Source organism: Protobothrops mucrosquamatus, unplaced genomic scaffold (genome assembly GCF_001527695.2).
Source record: "Protobothrops mucrosquamatus isolate PMUCROS unplaced genomic scaffold, P.Mucros_1.0 scaffold_149, whole genome shotgun sequence".
NCBI lineage: Eukaryota > Metazoa > Chordata > Lepidosauria > Squamata > Viperidae > Protobothrops > Protobothrops mucrosquamatus.
The window spans coordinates 572,086-589,820 of NW_015386225.1; positions in this window are offsets into that span (position 1 = coordinate 572,086).

The window sequence follows — 17,735 nt, forward strand, 5'->3', positions numbered from 1 at the left end:
TCTTCCCTGCTCCTCTTTAATATCTACATGTAGCTACTAGGTGAGATCATTCATCAAGACAGGATGTAATATCACTGATACACTGATGATCCCAGTTGTACAGTACATCTCTGCCTTGGGCCAACCATATGATACTGCCAAGTGTTTTTTTCCAGTGCCTGCAGGTTGTGGGAGCTTGGATGAATGAGAACAGGCTTTGGCTCAATCTTAGCAAGATGTTGGAGAGAGACTGGCAGAACCATGGGAAGAAGTTAAGCGGGGAATTAGTTTAGAATCTACTACTATATAGTCACAAGAGGGCAAAGTCCACCCCCCCTTGAATGCTATTGAACCTTATCTAGTTTTACCCAGGTACAAATCATTAGTCTGAGAAGATTCCTATGCATAGGGTTGAGCAATAAAAGAGTAAATTGAACCTTCTACCTGTCACTCTGGTAGTTCAAACCCGACCCAAGACCAGGTACTGTTGGTTTTAAAGCCCACACATCTGGAGATTTTCCCACTTCACTTACAGTTCCTCAGTTTGAGTTGGTCCACAATTTGGAGGTTCTCCTGCTTCCTGTTTGGATTATTCTAACATGCTCTATATGGGTCTGTCTTTAAAGAGCATTAGGAAGCTGCAGCTGGTCCAAAATACAGCAATTCAGACAATTTGGGGTTTTTAATAAATAATTATAATAATAATTTCCCATTACACCGATATCACAACCCTAGAAGGCAATCCAGACTAAGAAATAAACTCCTTGGAAGGCTAAAAATGCAGATAGAATTTGCTTACCTCAGTGATTGTCCAAGTTACATCACTGCTGAAAAAATAACTTTGCAACCAAGGTATACATTTATGACCTTCACAGTGTCTCTCTCTCTCTCTTACTGCCATGTGTTTGCCATTACGGTCAGTTAGTATACATACACTTCTGCCTGATCTGTTTTTATTTTCTTTCCCCTCACCCTCGCAGAGCCAAGAAATTGGAGAGGAAGAGATTATAAGAGAGTAAGCAGGCTTGCAATGGGGAATACACATTAAAAAATGCACTAGCACCAGCTGTTTACCTAATGTGCTCAGGGCTGGGAGCTGCTGGTTCCAATTGTGGTCACTAAATGAGGACTACCTGTATTTTATTGAGATAAGCTATAGAAACATAATAATTCAACTGCTTCTGGTGGGCATTTGGGTACAACTCAAAGTTCTGCTTATCACTCCATAAAGCCATGCACGGCTTAGGGCCACCTCTGTCAATGTTTCTGCTTGATGTATTAGATCTAGCAGGGAGGGCATGCGCTAGTATAGGTCATCTCCACCAGCCAATGTGATATTGTTGGAGTCAGGGATCATGTCTTTTCTGTGGCAGTGCCTGTCCTATGGAACACATCCTTCCAGAAATCAGATGGCCCCAATCTTGTTAGTCTTCTGTAAGACCGGACTGTTCCTCCAAGCATTCAAGCCAAGGTAGGCAAGTTCTGCTGGTTGATTAACTTTTTTAGTTGGGATCATAGTTTTGATCTCAGACACTGTCAATTTAGATTGTTCATGTATTGTTTTAATCTGATACACACACACCCGAGTCACTACTGGAAAACTGTAGTCATATAACTCATTTAAATTACATAAATAATTCTTAGAGATGTATTTCATATTTTTGTTTCTTAACTTCTTTGTTCTCCTTCATTTGGACTTACATCTTGGCATGCTTGAAATTCATCCTCTCAGGAAAGGCCTCAAGAAATTTGATTGCTTCAGGCTATTATGCCTGAAAACTGCACTCATTTCTGTTGAACCAGGTTTAACAATGTGGTTTAATCCCCACTTTTTTTTTTTACATGCACTGCATGGTTGTGGCTACTATCTTGATTTTTACGACCTCCCCCGTAATCACCCCCTCATGCAAATCTGGTAGGAAATTATGTAGGAGCCACTGACTACCGTTAGTTGAATTATACATGAAACTAAGCCAGAATAATAATAATTTAAAAAGTCACAATGGACTTTTGTGAGTGGGTGGGTATGTTTTTTAATATATGTCTCCCATTTTCTCCAAAATTCTTTTTTCTTTTGATAGCCATTCTTCTGAAAAATTGATTACTGTAATCAGATTCTGGGAAGATTCTTTAAACCAATTGTGCCTGTTTAAAGTCTATACATCCACACACATACAAAGAAAATACAGATGGAGAAATGTAAAAGCATTTGAAAAAAGCTTTTTTGAACTGCAATAACATAGAGATATTCCTACCTCTGTTGCTATTAGAAGACAGCTGCACTAACAAGACTGCTTTTCATTTATACATGCAGAAAAAGAACTCAGATGGGAACACCAAATACTGTATCAGACCGGATGTAACTGTCACAGTCCATCTGAGAGCCATGGGCAGCTCTAGAGTTGATCATATTTTGAACTACTTGCAGAGAAAGACTTAGAGATCTGACTTGCTACTGGTTGCATCAATTCAGGAATCCTGACTGCATTAACTATGAATCATCAGCGCTGGTATATTATTTGTTCTGGTGCATGGCAGCGAATCAAGTGAACTACCATTTCAAGCTTAAACATGCCCAAGACAACCTTAACTCAGAGAGTAAATGATGGAAAAGTGGAAAAACAACCGTTCCATTCAGAGAAAAGTGTAGCATGAAAGAGCACCAACATTTTCCTTGTTTAGGCTTGTTGCTGTAAGATGTAGCACTTTTGGTATGTTGAAATGCTGAAGCCTAGAGATGGCAATCGGTGTTTGGGTGAAATTGTGTGTTAGGGGGAGGATTGAATGAAAACAGCTAATTGCCTTTTTCAAAAGTTATGATCACTGTTGACAACAACTTGAAAAATCTGAAATTACGTAGCTCCAGAAACAAGCCGAAGTCATTGGAACTGGCAATATTCCAGAGACTGCATTCCAAACCATATTTATGTTTTTTTATTCCTGTTTACTATGAATATCATCTTGCACATTGCAAGCCATCTTGCACATTGCAAGCCACATTGCAAGCCACTGTGCACATTGCAAGCCACTGTTCCATTTGCAATGAAAAATTTTTACTCTTTTTGATGAAAACCAAGAAAATGAATAAATAAAATTGGCTGGTAATTGCAAATGGCATACAGAGTGATATAAAACATGTTCAATTATAACAGCTCCCAGACACTATGGTTTTCTGAGGAGATGTTAATGTGTAAGATTTACTACTGTAAGAGAAGGGTTCTTCTAAGGATTCAGTATAATTTTCTTCCGATTAAAAAAATAATGTCACCAACAAATTAGCAAGCCATTTTTTTAATCGGAAGAAAATTATACTGAATCCTTAGGAGAACCCTTCTCTTACAGTAGTAAACAAAAAATATACACAGAAAGATGATAGGATTAGAATTCTACAGCAACTTCCATTCACAAAATGGAACCAGAATTTACCAATCTGGGAAACGCAAACCCTTCTGTGATGGATACATAGTTACTCAGGCATCATAATTAATTATTTTTCATTACACCCAGGACTTCAGAGGATGTTTTGTGGTTTGTTCTATTAGTAAAATTTAATAAAAATGATACATCAGCAATAATTACACACATATGAGGAAGTTAAACTTAAAAAGGAAAAAGAAGATCATATAGTATTAATATATAACTAGCTTTATATATTATTATATCTAGACTATATGTAGACATTCTGCTCCATTTTCTATTTGTAAAAGACAGGCATTTCAAAAACAGACAAACAGCACATCTCTTGAATGTACTTTCAAGATCTAGAGGGCTGTTTTCTTTCTATATTAACACAATATGATTCTCTTAATTAAGCCCTAAGCTCCATAGGGCCAGAGCTCTTAATCAGATATCAAACTATACATTATATAATATTAATATATAACTACTATGATTTTAATCAAAATTATCATATTAATGACTTGAAACCAAGAAGGAACATGATCAAATCATAGGAATTACCAAGCCCTCAAATTTATTACGTTAAATTTATTATCTGATATTTATCCTTTTAAAATATTTTGGGGAAAGCTCAATGAACACAAAGCAAGGTTTTAGAAGACTTCATACAAACCATAACAAGTATATTCAACACTTCTTAAAACCTGGATCCACTGATTTTTCCAAAATTGGATATTCAAGTTTATATTCCATAGATAGATAGATAGATAGATAGATAGATAGATAGATAGATAGATAGATAGATAGATAGATAGATAGATAGATAGATAGATAGATAGATAGATAGATAGATAGATAGATAGATGATAGGCAGGCAGGCAGGCAGGCAAATAGATAAACAGATATAGATATATAGATTATCTCTATCTCTGTGTGTGTGGGGGAGAGAGAGAGAGAGCCAGTATTAGTATTAACCTTCAACACATTTTTAGTTTCATATCAAATTGAATTGTTGATTATAATTCAAATATAGATCTAAACATTCAATCATTGCAGTTGTCTCTGAAACTATTAAAACATTCAGATGGTATTTTTGTAACAACTATTGACTTTAATTGTATTAAGTGCCAACATCCAATGATTTAGATGAATAATATTCAAAATGTATTCTCTCAATGTCCTTAAAATAGTAATTGCTAATCAAGTAATTCAAAGTGTTAATTTTTTGCTCAGCTCACGATTTACAATGAAAAGTTTTTCCTGATCTTCAGTTTAGAATTACTCCAGAATGTCTATTTGTCATGAGAATCTAGGTCCAAATTTAACTGCTTCTCAATTAATGACTAAATCTGAACAGCAGCTTTCAAGGCTGGGAAAGTCAATCTTTGCTTCTGCAAATTGACTGCAAAACTTACCAAGATTTCAAAGAAGCTGCACATTAGGTCTTTAAATGAGCCCAGAGTGGATAATAATCAAATCAATTGCATTCCAAATTAATATTAATATTAAAGTAAAAGCCCAATGATAAAGTGCAAAATCTGATAGATGAAAAATCACTCTCTTCAGAAGCAACTTTGGTTCAATCTGAGACAACTGATAAACCTTGTCCTGCCACCAAAAAAAATCTCATTGGGTTATGTTCTGTAAGATATCTAAAAGGAATTAATATTAGAATCCCTTTTAAGATATATATATCAGTCTACGGGTATGTCACGTTATTCACCAAAGCACCAGAGGGCAAAACAAGAAACAATGGTTGGAATCTGAACAAAGAGAGAAGCAACCAGGAATTAAGGAAAGTCTTCCTGACAATGAAGACAATTAACCAGTAGAACAGCTTGCCTCCAGAAATCATGGGTGCTCCATCACTGGAAATTTTTAAGAAGAGGCTAGACAGTCATTTGTCTGAGATGGTATAGGTTCTCCTGCTTGAACGGGGGGCTGGACTAGAAGACCACCAAAGTCCCTTCCAGCTCTATTCTATTCTATTCTATTCTATTCTATTCTATTCTATTCTATTCTATTCTATTCTATTATGTGCATTTTAATTACATTACTTTTATTCCTAAGTCAGAAAGATAATTTTGGCCAATGATATACATCCAATGCAGTCTATCTATGCCTATAGACATATTTAATTAATATTTTGATACATTTAATAGAAATATAATTCCAAATATTTTATACAATATTATAAAATCCAACTTTTTAGAATAATGTATACATATTTTGATCCTGAATAAAATACATTATATTAATAGTATATATTAATATCAACTGTATTGTTACACAATTTCAACAAGTAAAAGTATTATATAATACGTCATCAGGCTATACTACTATTACTAATACTACTGTTACTACAGGGTATAAAAGAGCTTGCAGTCACTGTCCTCCACAACATTGTCTTGTGCCTGTCCTAAAATGGTGATGTGGCCCTGGACCCCAAGTGTCCCCAAGATCTTTGCAGAGGGTCTGCAAAGTCAAATAAATAAATATTTTTAAATCTCTCAGTATTTACATTTCTAATACAGTGAATATCGATAGATATAACCCATATAAACCAAAGCTCTTTGGGATCCTCAATCATTTTTAAGAATGTAAAAACATCCTGAAATCAAAATATTTAAGAAATGCTGGCCTAATAAAAGTTAAAAGTCCAAGGATATACTGAAAATTAGGATACAGTCAGCAACTCTGTAAAGTGATGCTATGTTATTTGATAGGTTCAGAGATATGTGTTGGATGAAGATACGAATAATAATCCAATGTATAAAAAGTTGTGGGAAACAAAAGTATTTTAAGAACACATTCCAGAAACTTAACCAGTGACATCCACAAATTGTTAAATAAATGCAAGATGGCTGACATTACTTTATGATGCAAACTTATCTTTTTTTGTATATCAATGCCATCTTGAAGCAAATAAAAAAGGGGGCAGGTTTGGATAGCAATATCTCACTCTGCCAGTTCTATCTGACCTCCCATCATAGACACCACTGTTTGAATCATATCAAAGACATCTCAGGATTTTGCAAGAATAAAAAGCTGAATCCAACTTATCTGCTACTATTTCTAAAATATCAATCACTATTGAGACTGTTTTCTTAACAGATCAGTAGATAATAACTACTGTAGAACAAATGATTTATAGCAAAGTTTATTGGTCCATTAGAGTTTTTAGTAACATGCAGTTCAATTCTGTGTACCATATCTTTATTCAGAGGAAAATCGTGCATAGGAATGTAACCATAATAGTCAAGAGTGAATTTATTCATATGATGAATGCAGTAAAAAAGATCTCTGGGTATTAATATCTAATTACTGAAGCATATAAACATATAATTCATATAATCCAAAGAGCTTTTTCATTAACCTTAGACATGCAAATTTCTCACAACAGAACTGTATTCTTTAAAATATTTCTGTTGGAATATGTGCCCTAAACTGTAGTCATCACGACAGATACAAAGCATTAAATCAGCAGCTAAATGAAAGTGCTGTGTTGCCCCAAAATTTGCCACCCTCTTTGCCAACCTTATTTGGCCTCTCTTGCATCTTTTCTGAATCATTGCTGTATCACCTTCTTTTGATTAGTCAGCATGTCAACAATTAAAGGAAAGTTCTTCTGTTCTGACAGCTGTCAGAGTTGTCACCAGCCAGCAGGGAATACAAGTCCCAACGGAGCAGCTCAGCACAAATGGTGTCCACCTGACTAAGACGCTACCTGGGCTTCTGCTGTGCGCCATGCTCCATTTAGACATCCTCCAAGGTGAAATAATATGAAAGGACAGAAATAGCCCCAAGGAGGATGCAGGCAGATCCCCAGATGATTGTACAAGCAGAGCAGCAAGATGATAAAGAGAAAATAACTGAAAGTGACTAGCCGCTGGGCAAAGCACCCAGTCTTTTAATTTACCAGGCTTAAGAGAAGGGGGAGTGATTGAAAGTGGCAAATAAGCAACAAAAGTCTAATTCCACATCCCTCATCATTTACAGGACACTACAGGGAAGAAAAGCAGGTCCCTGTTTACCCTATCACAGAGACTTAATAGACCTTCTTCTTCAAATGATATAGTGGAGGTTTGTCCTCCTCTTCACTCTCTTGTTGGAAGCCTGGGAATAAGTTAACTTATAAGGAATGGTGATGGAGAGAATTCAATAAATAAACTATTGAGGGAACAGGCAAACCTAGGGAAAGAAACAGCGGTGACAGATGTTTGGCTGGTGACTAGTGGGAAGTACTATTTGTTTATAGTATTTCAAAGAAATTATTTGTATGGCTACAAGTAGCAGTAAAGCTTTTTATCGTTTTGCAGCAATCAGTACAGTTGTTTTGACTGTGTCAACAGCAGGAAAGAAGCATTTTTCTCCATAAGAATATCTGTTTTTATGTTGAGGAGAATAAAAAATCATATGAGGCGTGTTCAAGAAAATCAAAATGGCAGCCATAGAAGCGTGACCAAAGCTTTTCTTGTGTTTTATGTGTGTCACAGAACTCCAAACACATCCACATGCCATCACCTTGGCTTTTTTGACTATACCTGCAGACACCGTTGGATTATATCATGTTTTTCCAGAACTCAGTGTTTTCACAGGTTGAGATCATGGCACTTCTACATGTGTTTGGTGGTACAGTTGTCAAAATGAGCAGTTTTAGTCAATGTATGTTCAGGAGTCCTTATTTATGTTTCAAATTGCATTTTCTTCCAAGTAAATTCAATAGAATTATAAAGAAATAAGTCTAAAAGATAGATTGTAAATACATTAAATCAAATATGTTAAGTAGTGTCAGGATTAAGGTGTTGGACGAGGACTAGGAGCACCTGGATGACCTCAGGCCACTGAACCTCCCTCAGTTTGATGGCCACAGGGTTGTTGTGTGGAGAAAAACTGCAAGAGGAAACCCTGTCTTGAACTCCTGGGGGAAAGGCAGGATATATAATTAACAAACTATTCAATATCCACAAAAGTCATACTACTATAATGTGTTCCTCTGCTCTATTGCCTTTTCCTGAATTTCTGCCCTCCCCCCCCCATAACCACAAAAATGAACAATCTCCATAGGACTGTTTTTTTGAGTTCCATCCATCCTTAATTTTTTTTTTAATACAGTAAAATTTGGAATCCTTCCTCTGCCTCTTTGTAGGCACAGCTGTTTTCACCACAGAAGCAGCCACATACACTAAACATGAACACTGGAAATTGAGGGAGTGGTTTAGTGCTCCAGGCCTACATTTTCAAATGCACAGCTTTGATATGTGCAATTTATTAGATTCATTTATTTCTGTAGGATAACATCAACATTATTCATGTTACAAAGACAGAAAGGCTCTTTAATCAAGAAATGTTTGTGCCCAAAGATTTCAAAACAGTATTTGGCACTGACAAAGAGCACCACCTGCTGGGGTTTTCTTCATTTAATTTTTCATTTTTTCCTACCGTAATAATTGCAGTTTTATATTTTCAGTGTTAATGTAAAGTGATGTTGTCCAAGGAAACAGAAACATTTATAAGCTCTTGTCTTCTATTGTCTTAAATGACTGATTATAGTGAGATTTTATGCAGACTATGGCCCTCCAGTGATGTAGGTTATAGTCTATAAATCCTAATTTAACAATAATTCTGTTTTGACTTCAACAACAATTTTCCTTTTTCATTTATAAGGGACAAAGCATGCTCACATACTTAATTCTTGATTTTAAACAACAAACTGTTTAATTTCTACAAGTCTTTTTCACTTTTTATTATTTATATTTTAAACAACAAGAAATAATTAGCACAATAAAATCAGGCATACCAATATATGGGTGGAAACCAATGGAATAAAATATTCTAATACATCATTAGAAACATATAATATGAGACATTTCATACCCATTTTCTACTAAAAATCCACTATGTTTGTTGAGCTTTCAAGTAAAAAAAGGGTAATTGTGTTAAAATTATTAAGAAAGTCACTACATATTCCACTAATACTATGAATTATGCAGCAAACTAAAAACCAAATTTCATATATGGCACAATTCCATGTTTATTATAATCCAAGAATGGTTTCCAGTTTGAATTGAATGGGTCAGATTTACATGGAAAGAAAATTATTTTAGACAGAGGCATCTTCTGACAGTTTAGTTAATCATTCTTCCAAAGAGGGAATCAAAGGTCTTTTCCAATAAAAAAAAAGGCATGTCCTTGCATCTATTAACATATGCAATGCCATATCAGTATATTTTCAAGGGATATATAGTTTTGTAAAATTTAGTAAAAATATCTCTGGGTGAAATAGCATTAGAGTGAATTAGTTTCAATATTGTTGAATCACTGACATCACATATGAAAGAACCAACCTGCTTGTTACATTTTCAACCTTTTAAGGAAAAAATATTTATCTTAGTAATCAAGACTGAAGTGATATACCAATGGAAAAATACCTTACACCAATTATTTTGGAATATATTGTTCAAAATAAATTCTTTGTTTCTACTTAAATTGCCATTATTATATCTCCATAACTATATTCATATTCTGTATCCTTTAATCATACAATCTTTAATTTCTTCAGACTCTGACTCATACTTTATTCTTGGTTTATAAAACATGTCTGAAATGGGATAGGGTTTCCTGCCTGAGTAGGGGGTTGGACTAGATGACCTCCAAGGTCCCTTCCAACTTTATTATTATTATTAATAATATTATTATTAATATTATTATTAATGGTCATTGGTATGCGTTATAAGATTTTCAAATTGTTTAAACTTCAAAATACTCCCCTTGCCTCTATGACTTGCTGTACCACTTATCCGACGGTACTAAAACTAGTTGGAATAGAACACCATTTTATAGTAAGAGTCTTGAGAAATTTTATATTTGTCCTGTTATCAATAAAAACTTGTAATTTAAATAAATTTAATAACTACAGTATCTAAGGGGGGGAAGCATAGATTTATTCTTTTCCTCTATTTATCCCAGACATTCAGTAGGTTTTTAAGCACTGCAAAATCTCTTGTAGGTTGTTTATATGCATTGATTGAGGTGAAGTCCCTTTGCAGCTGCACTGGAAGACCTGCACCTTCTTCTATAAGGTAAGGGAACCATTAAGAGATATAATCCATTCTGAAATTCATGTTAAACAGTTGGCATAATAATAACAATCTAAAATTTGGAACCACGAAGTTCTCCTGTTCTCCTGAGTCCTACAATTGTTTAAATTTAATCTTTGGTTTTTGTTAAACCATATTGAAGTCATTACTTATCTGTGCCAGATATCTAATACCTTATTCTCAGTAAATACTGAAATGATTTGAAAATTAAAGTACTCTTGGTAGGATATTCATTTTGACAGCTGTGATTCTCCCTACTCAACACAGATTTAATTTTTTTCCATCTAGAAATATCTAAATAACGATTCTTAAATAAAATATTGATATTTTTGTCAAGAAAATTCCTAAAGGATTTCTTGGAAAGATTTCTAGTAAATTTAAGAAATACCACCATCATCCTGGACCTTTATTCAATTTCAGTTTTTTAATAGCTGCTTTTCTCAGTTACATTTGAGCTTGTTCTTGGCAGAATGCTTGTCTGTAATGAACTTTGCCTTTTTCAGCAGAAAAACATCAGCTGACTTGGAAAAACTCATTTGATGAATACAGAAAAATCAGACTGGAATTTCAATTTCATTCTTAGGCCAACTAAAGTGCAATCAGTTTGTATTTTCGTAAGGACTGATTTTCAGCAAGATAATGGGAGGAAAACTGGAACGCAAGCTACTATGCATTCCTCTACAGTCCAGCCACCTTTCAATATGTGTATCCCTTGCTGTTTCAATTAAGTGGGCATAGGATTACAACCTCAGATTACCTAGTCCTAGTCTCAGATTTAGAGTTTTTTTCAAGATCAGATCTATCCCACCTGGGCTCCAAAAATCCATGTGACTTCTGGATGGAAGCAATATTCGGTAAAACCTTGCTTCCATCTAGTGGTTATCTGGATTGCTGCTGCCCAGCCCAAACAAGATATCTTAAAAGGTCCTCTATTTCCTCCCTTTCTCAACTACACCTGTGCTGGGATTGGTGGGTGAAACAGGCAAGAAAATGCAAAAACAGCAGCATTGAGATAGATTAGTTTTAACAATTAAATTTGCATGAACAAAGTTGTTAATTTATGCAAATATATCATTCATTTTTTGATAGCTAGATAAGTAGCTAAAACAAAATAAAAGGTAAAAACTGTTGGAAATTGCACCATGACTTTGAAACCTGTGTTGTTTTGACCATTAGGGCAAATGGCAAGAGACAGGTACAGCACTGATCTTCACACACTGCACCTGTTTCTCACCTGGACTGCTCTTGTTAAATGAGTTTAAGGGACAAAAGAGAATTTCAGTTTTCTCATGTTTCCCACTTCTGAAGATGTCGCAGAGGCTCTCCCATTGTATGTAATTCTTAATAAATCAAATATAATTAGTCTCTTTTGAAATCAATTGACATCTAAGCTAAGTGCATATTCTGCATCCAACACAATATGAATACTTTTTAAAAAAAAAAACAGTTTGGCTACTTAGAATAATTGCTTAATATTCTTTTAGCACTTTGTATATTCTTTGGAGCATATATTTTAACAAGGGCACCTACTGAATTGAAATCTGAAACAAAAACCCGTATCAGCAATGTTACTAAAATACATACTAAGATCAACTTTGCTGTGAAACCTGCATAAAGTATAACAAACAATAGTGAATGTGGACCTATATTTACAATAGTAATTTACAAAAGGATTTTCTCCCCTAGTGTGCTCTAAGGTCTTATGGTAATCCATGGTTTCATCTGGCACTTAATATAGTAATCTATGTGGTAAACTGTTGAAATATTTTTCTTATATGTCTAAAGATCGTATAGATAGTAGCCATTTTATAAAAAGAAAATGCTAGCTCTTGCAATTTGAAACAAATGGACACAGGTAACATATTTATGTAAAAAAAACATCTTACGCATAAAAACAGCTGTTTTGGCTCTAGATAAAGAAATATTGGTTTAGCAAGAAAATGCAAAAACAGCATCTGCTTTATTTCTAATATAATGAAACCATTGCTTGTAATGATTCCATGATTGGCTAAATTTCTAAACTTCAGAAACCTATAAAAAAGGAAAGAAAAAAAAGTGTTGCACTGCTGCCCATCCAAAGCAACTTGATAACTTTTGCTGAATAAACATATTTTGACTTTCCCCGGATCACCGGTGTGTTTTATTGGACTCCTGGCTTGGTACACACTGCAGGAAGAGCAAGGTGTTTTAATCCGTCTCATATTACTTTATATGACAATATCCAATTGGCACCTCTTCCTCTATATCAGGAAGCTGCTGCAGACATTGCTCCAAATTTAACCAAATTCCTCCTTTCTTTTTCCTCCCTAAACCAACTTTCCTAATTAAAAGTCTTGAAACTGAAATTTTTACAACTTCTGTTGGTCTAATAAAGGGATTAAATTTGGATTTTTTTCCCTCACAGCCACTATAACTTCTACTGCTTTGAATGATTTCTATATTTTATAAATGAAAAACTATACTAAACGTTATTGACAATCTCTAGTCTGAAACAGATTAAACAGAATCTCTTGAGAGGCAGAAGTAGAGAAGCAATGTAATGGCTAAGCTTACATTTAGCCCTGATTCACAAAATATAGTAAGCCAGAATGTGATTGGTTTGATTTTATATATATATAGTATAAATCTTTGTGTGAATTTTGTCAGTTGTTCTTTTTCAATAACTTCTGGCATAACCAACCATAGTTTAGCAGTGTGTTAACCTACTCTTATTGCCAGTGGTACTTTAATTATTTACCAGAGCAATCAAGATGCGTGTAAATGGAATAAATACATCGTGTTTGACACTACCCTTCAGATTATTCATCGTTCATCGTTCTACTGGAATCCAAATTGTTGTCAAGTGTCTTGAGGTCTGCCTATTGATTTATTATATACTTATACTTCTATCTTAATGCTTAATTATGCCAGTATTTTTGTGTGGTTTTCTTAACACAAATTTAATTGGAAATCTACCTATATATTTCTGAGTTGTTTATTGTGTTCTATATTGAGCTGGTTGCCTTACTGTATTAAACATTAATCTTTTAATGTGTTACTTTTTCACCCACTCAAATCTAGAAGTACAGTATATAGTAGTTGCTTTAGTCTAAAGCCATGGAAAGAAATCCACTGAGATCAGCTGGCTTGTTGCAATGATTTTGAGAACAAGTATTGATACAAATATAATCAGGAATGACTTGTTTATAGATAATCGATCTTATTATATTGAATCAGATTAAGTGATTTGGAGTATGGTAGCTAATCAATTCCAATCCTAATTGATCACATGCAAGTTCAACAAATCCTTTCCACAAGGGAAAAATAACACTAAGTATAATCAATCCATACCAACATTTTAATCAAATATTTCATATTCTTTACTTCCTTTGACTAAACATTGCATGAACTTTGTATGGCTAATCAGATTAATTTTTTTTAAAGTTTTCTTTTAAAAAAAAAAAAAGATATCTTGATGATTACGAACTGGAGTTTCACCCAATTTACCTAAGATGGGGTAAACATCTTGTGACTCAGGGCCCTATATAGCTCCCTGGCCAAGCCCTGGGTGTTACTAAATTATAATTTCAATATGACAGTGTAAATATGACTTTAATAAGATGACATCTTAACCATTTTTAATTAAATCAAAATTAGTTTTTTCCTGGAAGCACGGGCTTGCATAGTTTTTACCAACACTTCTTTATATGACAAAACATATGGAGCATAACATTAAAATCAGCAGTAAAGGAGAGGTAGTTTGAAAAGGCAACTAGCTCTAAAGAACGGAAATAATTAAGGCAGCTGAGCCATATTCTCAAGACATGTTGAGTCAGGTTATTTAAAAACCATTGTGTCCTTTAAACCCCCAAAAGAGGTCGTGTCAAATCTCTTAAAGACAGATATCAGAGTTAAAGCATCTTAAAATGGGGGCTGCTTTCTTTCTTTTCTTTTATCTTTTCTTGGGGGTAGGAAGGAGGAAGAGAGGGGGGAATGGGAAGGGTGGTGGGGTTGCAGTGGGGATCTCGCAGTGGAGATTGGGGGTGAGGATAGAGAAAGAGGGCAGCAGGACTGTGTGTATCGAGGGGGCGGCAAGGGAAGACCAGTGGAAGAAAGGGGTGTGGGTATGAGGAGGGGAGCGCTACTGACAGTGAGGCTGTGGGGATGAACACTGGGATGTGTTTGGCGCCGCCAGCGACCTCCGGGCTGGAAAGTGTGGAGGGAGAGGCGACCGTCACACTTTACACCCATGGAAGAAGAATCGAATTGGGATGTTGAGGGGAGGAAGGAGGAGGAGAGGAGGTGGTTGGGAGGTTGGAATGAGAGAATTTGTTTTCGTAGATTTTCATGGGTACAGGTATGCAGGTCTTGGCGTATTCAAGTCTTTTCCCGTGTAAGATTGAGAGTATCTTGGTGACGTTTCAATGAGGTCCCACTCGTCATCTTCAGGCTGAGGAAGATGGCGCCTGTGGAAGATGGCGCCTGTTGTGACAGGTAACAGGCACAGGCACGAAGCTGAAGTCCTCAGCCTGAAGATGACGAGTGGGACCTCGTCGAAACATCGCCAAGATACTCTCAATCTTACACAGGAAAAGACCCGAATACGCCAAGACCTGCATATATATATATATATATATATATATATATATATATATATATATATATATATATATATATATATATATATATATATATATATATATATATATATATATATATATATATATATTGGACTGTTTTCACAATAGTATTCATTTGTACTTTTGTATTGCAATCTTATAAATTGTCTGCTTCTTTCTTTCCCTTATTTGTCAACTCAACAGCCTAGATTGACATTATTGAATTTATTTTCTGACTCCAGCAATCAGCTTCAATCCAGCCTCTTCAGATCTATGATTGGTATTGCAGTCCTTAGTCCTTAGTTCATGACTCATTCTAATTCTAATTAATTCTAATTCTTGCCTAATTTCTTCTTTTTTAAAAAATTGCAGTTTTTCACTGTAATCTTTCTCACAGATACAAGAAAGTGGGTCCTCTTTTTACCCTATTTGCCCTTCTTTCCTATAGTCAATTCAGAGTATTTCTGTTTTTGCTTTTGAAGGCCATGTTTAATCCTTTATCTTTGTTCCTAAAATTGATTTGGAGATATGTCTTGAATCATTGGCTTGTTGAAATAACCAGCCTCTTTTTATTTCCTTTTTTTTTCCACTTTAACTTTCTTTTTGACTTTCATGCTCTTATTCATTCTTTGCCAAAGGAACTGAAGCATAGTTCCAATATTAATTGATTTAGCCACTTTTTAAAAGTCATCCTTTTACAATAAGTCTGTTTTTTTTAGTTTAGTGTACCACAAAAACTGGGCTACAAACTGACTCTTTTATCCAACTATTATCGCTTATAATTGTATTTGTAAATGCTAAGCATATAAATTGACTTTCTTGGGAGCACATGGGGAACAAGGAGATAGTTTTAGAAAAAAAATTCAACAGCTGTTACAAAACAAAAAGTTAGAAGCATGCCTTGACTCATGGGAAAGGAAAAAGTATTAGGAAGAGACTCAGGCTGGCTCCCCCAACTTCTTGGGGTATAAGAGAGGATAGGAAAAGATAATAAGATTTGCAAGGTTCAGTTCATATAATCTATCATAATGAAATATAGTTCTTTTTATGGAGTCTGTTTCCTGATATGTCCATCTTAAAAGGCTGACAGAAGGATCAATGAAAAATACTGAAGTTCTTGATAGAATAAGAAATGTACATTTGATGTAGTAAACGTTTTTTATTTATTTTTGCATTTTTGAGTGAATCTTGAAAGATTTTAGAGGACTTACATCCTTAAAATATTAAAATCACATTATATAAAAAGCATCTGTAAACAACAACATATCATCCAGTTCAGCCAACCACACCCAAATATGAATCACCTCCCATAATGTAACATCCTGTGTTCCAAAATGTCTGTAGAAGATCACTGCCTTTTTTGGCCTTCCTAAAGAATAATACATTGCCAAGATAAAAATAAAAAAATCTAGAAGTTATCATGGCAGTTCTTTGGCAATCTTTCTTTAGCTTCGGTTTTGCTTCATATAGTTATGTTGGTCTTTTATTATTTTCTAAATAGATGGAGGTGAAAGCATGTCATGATAAAGAAGAAATAGATTTTCTGTTTCCTCTCTTGTTTATTGTTTTTATGAACATCCAGCTCCAAAATATACAAATACTTCTTTTTCTGGCATTTTGACATCTTAATGAAGATACTAATCAACTGATATCTCCCTTTTTCTGATGGAACATCATGGCTATTTTGGAGAGAATGGGACAGAAATAGGAGAAATTTCTAATGTGTGATGGATTTTAGAGAACAAGATAGCAAGCCAGTATGCACATGCATATAAGTAGGGAAGATGGTATTTAATATGGCTTACTCCTAGCATGGATTATTTCAAATGAGAATGAAGTTTTGAAGGTAAAATTAAGCCAAGACAATGAGAAAACATGAGATCTGAAGAAAGACTTGAAGAAAAAGAAAGTTCACACCAATGAACAAGCAATTCTTGACTTCCAAATGCTGTAGGTTAAGTAAATAACTTTGAAGAATGCTGAAGAGCTCTTCATAATGTACATCAAAACAACAAACAAAACCTGTGTAGATTGGCCTTTGCCCAGGAAAAAGGGTGTATAATTACTAAAATATCTGCCAAGGCATGAAGGTTTTATCTTGTTTTATTGATTTTGTTAGGAGCTATCTAGGATTAGTATACTGTACTGTGGTATAATACAGTACAGTAAAAGATTAATCATATTACATAGCATTATATAAGGCAGCCATGTCAGTCTTATAAACAAACAAAGATATAATAAATGACAGAAAATATTTTTATAGGTAGTTCTTGGTTTATGAGCATAACTGAGCCCAGAATTATAGTTGTAAGTCATTGTGGTCATTAAGTGAGTTATCATGTGACCCTACCCAATTTTATGAATTTTTTTGTGGCAGTCATTAAAGAAATGCAGCAGTTGTTAAATAAACACACTAGACTAGACATGTCAAACTCGTGACATCACATGACGTCGCACAACGTATCGGAGCTTTTTTGCCATTGCTGGCAATGGGGTGGGCGTGGTTTCCCGATGACACGTCTGGCCCGCAGGCCAGCAGTTTGACACCCCTGCACTAGACATTAACATAGCAGTTGTCAAGCAAATATCCATTTTACCAAATAGGCATTTTTGTTTTGCCAAAAACCAGCAAAGGATGTCCAAAATTACAGTCATGTTA